Genomic DNA, 5,598 nt, shown 5'->3' on the forward strand with positions numbered 1-5,598 from the left:
TGCCAGCACTCAGGAGGCTGAGGTGGGAGGATCGTGCAGCAAAAACAGCAAAAAATAATCACGTGCCCATTGCTAAAGACAAGATTTTCTAACATACAAGTTTGACTTTCTTCCAACACATGAACAAATAAGCACACTGTTCCATATATACACGAGTAGGCATGTGTAACTTCAGCCTAATGTTTAAAAGGCAACACACACACACACACACACACACACCTATTTGGCTCCATGTGTTGCATGCTTCTAGCATGTCTTCAGAATGCCTCATAGCCAACTTGCTTCAGCACTGCAGTTAAAAGGCTAGGAGGCTTAGTGCCATAAATAACAGATAAACTTGCATCACTGACACATCAAGACATGCAAGTCTCTATACTGTTATGTTTACATAATGGTCAAACACTGAGCTTACTAGCAACCTAGGAAACTATACAAAGGAGCATTCCCCAAAGTAGAGAAATAAAATGGAAACAATTCAACTGTATCAAAGTGGCTGGACCATATTTACACTATTGGCACATTTCCAAATAACTTTCTTTGCTTATTATTTGTTTCGAAATACTGTATCATCACTCTGTTGCCTTGACTGGTCTTGAACTCAGGAGGTAGTCCAGGTTAACCTTGAACTCAAAGTAACCTGCCTGCCTCAGCCTCCCCTCCATGTGCTGGGATTACAAGCCTCAGTCATCATGCCCAGCTCAGAACTTTTCAAAAGCAAAGTTTTATACAGGTCAGATGCAGTTCTGTGCCTTTTGCTAGCAGCATATGCATCACATGGACCCACCTTAAAATGGTTTCTAGTAGATTCAGGATCTGTCAAGAGACAGAAATCACATTATTTGAGGAAATTTTTTAAATTAAATTTATTCTTTGCTAATTTTATACTTGTACATAATACACTGATTCCATTCACCCTCGTCCTCTTATGTCCCTTCCCACTCCCATCAACACCTCCTCCCTAGAAGTCCTTGCTCATGTCTTTGTGACCCACTCAGTTTAACCAGTCGTCCATGTGTACATGGATGTGGAAATATCCATGTCATCTGTGTGTACATGGATGTGGAAATATCCATTACAGCCTGGTGGATTCGCCAGCAGCTCCACACCTGGACAACAACTTCCCTTCCCCTACCTCCCAGCATCCATCAATAGTTCCCCAGGAGTGGTAGAGCCCATGAGGCTCTGGGACAGGGAATTTTAAAAAATATAATTGCTAGTTAGAAGCTGGCAAACTATTTAAAAAAGTAAGAGAGTCAAAAGGATACAGCATTAGCAAGTGCTTTTTTAAATGCAGCTACAAATTTTTAAAAAATAAATTCAGGTGACAGAGACCTGAAATTCAATTCCCAATATGAGAGTCAAACTCTTGAGGGTAGTTTCCACTTTAGGGAAGAACTTGCCACAGACTTGGCCAAGTTGCCGTGGAAGCAGCCCATTAGAAGGGGTAACTTGGAGCTCCTCTGTTTGGGCAGCTAGGCTCCTGTAACGGGTAAAAATGGACAGCCAGAACCAGAGCTAACGGGTCTTTCGCTGTGATAGTCCAGTGTCCTCTCCTGATGAAGTCTAGCATTCAGCCAGCAAAGAGCATTTACAACATGCAGTTCTAGCAGCAAAAGAAAGGCGGAGTTTGGAGCTTGGAGATAGTAAACACCATTGTTTACTCCTTTGGAACTCCCAAGTACAATCCATGTGTAAGAACACTATGTAATCCAGCAGCTACCAGTCACACATGGCAACTAAGCACTTTGAAGTATGACTAGTCTGAATTGGAATGTGCTAAATGTACACTTTATACTAGATCTCCAAGACTAAGAATGGAAAATCTCATTGGTTTATTGTATGAACTCCAAGCCAAAATAGTATTTGGGGACACAAGTAAAATATATATTAAAATGAATTTTACCTTTCTTAATGGGAACACTGAAATTACACATGTGGCTTGCAGCCAAGGTAAGAGACTCTGGAAGAACCTGGCTGCCTGAGATAGAAAATATTTATACTCTTAGTGAAATGGTTGCTCCAGCTGCACTCTCCTGAAGTTTACAAACTAATTTTTACATATCTGGGTACAGCAAGCACCACTAACCTGGGTCTTCCAGTTCTCACTTATAATTCCAAGCAGCAGCCCTTTGGTGGTTCTGACTGGGTAGATCTGATAACTCCCCCTCTTCAGCACCAATTTTCCAATATAAATATTTGGTTTTTAAAAATATTATTATTTTGCCATAGCCGAACGTGGGTGCAGGAGGCTCTCGGAAGCAACCCGTGGCCAACCTCTCCCGACCACGCTTCTCGGCTTTCCTGTTCAACATCATCCCGTGCTCTCCACAGCGTAGTCCATCTGAGCCGCAGCCGTCCTTGACGCCTCCAGCCGGTCTTCCGCACCATGCCCAAGAATAAAGATAAAGGAGGTAAAAATAGACGTAGAGGTAAGAATGAGAATGAATCTGAAAAGCGAGAGCTGGTGTTCAAGATGGGCAAGAATATGCTCAGGTAATCAAAATGTTGGGAAATGGACGACTAGAAGCAATGTGTTTTGATGGTGTAAAGAGGTTATGCCAACATTAGTGGGAAATTGAGAAAAAAGGTTTGGATAAATACCTCAAACACCATATTGGCTGGCCTCCGAGATTACCAGGATAACAAGGCCAATGTAATTCTAAAATACAACGCAGATGAAGCTAGAAGTCTTAAGGCATATGGCAAGCTTCCAGAACATGCTAAAATCAATGAAACTGATACATTTGATCCTGGAGATGATGATGAAATTCAGTGTGATGACATTGGAGATGATGATGAGGACATCGAGGATATCTAAAGTGAACTCAACATTCTACATTCCAGTCTTTCTGAAGATCATCCTACAAGTTTGGAATCTGGCCATAGACCACAAGGAAAAGTTTTCACTATCTTGATTGTAATTTGTTGAGGCAGACTTAATTTGTTAACTAAGGTCACTTCTTTCAAAACTGATGTGCTGAATTACCTTGTGACATGTTATGCCTACTTTGTTCTTTCAATGTAATGGAAGTTAGGGAGGAAAAAAAAAATGCTTATGCCTTTCCTGCTTTGACCACTTCCAGTAAGGAAGTGGATGTTTTGAACTATTTCCTTGTACTCCCTTTAAAATACGATTGGGCCCTGTTTGCATCACTGTTGACTGTACTAGGTTGTATGTATTCCAGTTGCGCAGAGATTCTGACACGAAGGAGGCAAAAATATGTTATACTGTTTTATTGGTTTTCTTTTTATGTTTTGAGTCAGAGTCTCCCTTTGTTTCTGAAGCGAGCTTGGAACTCACTGTAGTCCTGGTGGACCTCAGACTCACCCTAATCCTCTTTTCTCAGCCTCCTGAGTACTGGGGTTGCAAGCATGTACCACCACACTGACACCCAGCAGAAACCTGTATTTAAAAGCAAAAATGATGTCTTCCTTTCGAATTTAAGTACCATGGATATTTTTGTACTAATTCTGATACCGTTTGAGTTCTTTTCATGATCTTATTTTGCCATCCTAAACTTACTGGGGGAGGAAAGGGATTTCCAGAATGTTTTTAGAACTTGGTTTTTAATGTCCATTTTGAACTAAGGATAGAAGTTGCAAAATTTGAACACTAGGTGGTGCTCAATTGTTTTAACATCGGAAATACTGTTGGGATGATTTCTCAACTAATGCACATTTCCTTATGTGCATAGGAAATTTCCCAAACAAGAAAAAATTGTTTTACTCTTGTGTGTAGAATATTTTTACAGAACAGAAAGATTGTTGAAAGTGTTATTCTAGACATCTTGAAAGTGTGTATTCAGACATCTTGTTCACATAAACTACAATTTTGAGCACTTTATAAACGCATCAAATATAGATAAGTGAAGATTTAAATTCATGACAACCTGTATAGATTAATGCTTTTTCAGCCTATCCATAAACTGAGGAAAACAGAGAGTAACAAAACACAATGAGCTAGGTATCCTGGCATGACTGGGAGTTCAAAATCTGCCTCAGCTACTTAGGAAGTTCTAGGCCAGCCTCAGCTACATGAGACTCTGTCTCAAAAACAAATGAAAACAAATTTAAGGAAAAGATGCTTTCTAATTTCTGAATGGAAGAGCTACAGCTGGAAAAAAAAAACATGCTACAGAGTCATTATATTCTGACTTTGTATTAAAGATGAACTTTACTATGTGGATAGTTTGGGGGTCCAATTTTATTTGTATTGGCAATTTAGGTTTACTCTTATTTAGGAATTACCAATTCAATTAGAGCTAGGCTAGTCAGAATTCACTAGTCACATGGAGATCATACACATTTTAAACAACAGATCCATCATTTACCTTGTGGACCTTGTGTTCTGCTGGTGTCCAGAGAACTAGTAATTGACACAGTTACAAAAAGAATGACTGTTCACATGGTTTCCAACAACTTGAAGATCTTCTCTAATCCCTTTAACTGTGACTTCATTTCTAAGTGTGCATACTTTGAACTCAAAGTCTGAGGTACTATAAAAAACAGAAAAGAGTGCAGCACTGTGGTCCATATTTCTTATTCTGTGAAGTTTCTTAGTATGTATCTAGGTAGAATGCATTTGAGAACAGGGCTGAAACTGGCCCTGAGGAATTTGCTTAACAAGTCTTCCTTAATAATCTTAATGTATTTAGATCTCTATACCTGAAAAGTATTCTGCTAGCTGGGTGTGATGATCTTTGCCTGTACACCTGTAATCCCAGCACAGGAGGATTTGCTGTTCAAGGCCAACCTGGCCATGTAGTTCAGGCCAGCCAGGGCTATATAGTCAGACACTGTCTCAGAAAAAAACCAACAACAAAAAAGGGTGTTTTGCTAAATTTGCAGTGAACATAGATACACATTATCAGGAGTGTTTAAACTCTGCACAGGTGATACAGTTCCTGATAGGAGTAATACAGCTCAAATATTTTCCACTTAGCTCTTATAACAAACAGAGGGTTTTTTTAAATTACTGTCCATCCATGTCACTTCTGGTAGTTTTAATTTTTCATTCCTAAATAGTAGCACAGCAATTACTATTGTCTCCTGGACGATCTGGAATCGTAATTATTAAAGACAGTTGAGTGCAGTTGTCACTCATTCAAATGTTCCCTGGAAGAATTCTTTTCTTGTATTTGATGTGGGGACTGTATAATTTCATTGTTTATATTTCAAATAAGGAATGGACATGGTCTTCAACAACAATAAAAAAGTATTTATATTATTTGGTCTTTTTGAGACAGGTCTCCCTGTAACTCCAGCTGGCCTGGAACTCTCTATATAGACCAGGCTGGACTTTAATTCACAAAGATCCAACTGCCTCTGCCTCCTGAGTGCTGTAATTAAAGGCGTGCACCACCATGCCTGGCAAAAATATTTTATTTTTATGTTATGTGTGTAAGTGTACTGCCTGCTTGTAAGTGTACCCATGTCATGCAATGCCCACAGAGGCCAAAAGAGAGTATCAGATTCCCCTGGAACTATAGTCATGGGTGGTTGTTAGCCACCTTGTGGGTGCTGAGAACTGAACCCAGGCCATCTGCAAGAGCAGTCAGTGCTCGTAACCACTAAGTTATCTCTCCAGCCCTCAATAAT

The 5,598-nt window shown here is 39.7% G+C and overlaps 1 pseudogene; it reads left to right on the forward strand.

The window, feature by feature from the left end:
- The first annotated feature begins 2,386 nt into the window (after positions 1–2,386).
- Positions 2,387–2,950, forward strand: LOC103748499 (annotated as a pseudogene).
- Positions 2,951–5,598: the final 2,648 nt, after the last annotated feature.

The sequence above is a fragment of the Nannospalax galili genome, unplaced genomic scaffold (assembly GCF_000622305.1).
Source record: "Nannospalax galili isolate Female #2095 unplaced genomic scaffold, S.galili_v1.0 scaffold885, whole genome shotgun sequence".
Classification (NCBI taxonomy): Eukaryota; Metazoa; Chordata; class Mammalia; order Rodentia; family Spalacidae; genus Nannospalax; species Nannospalax galili.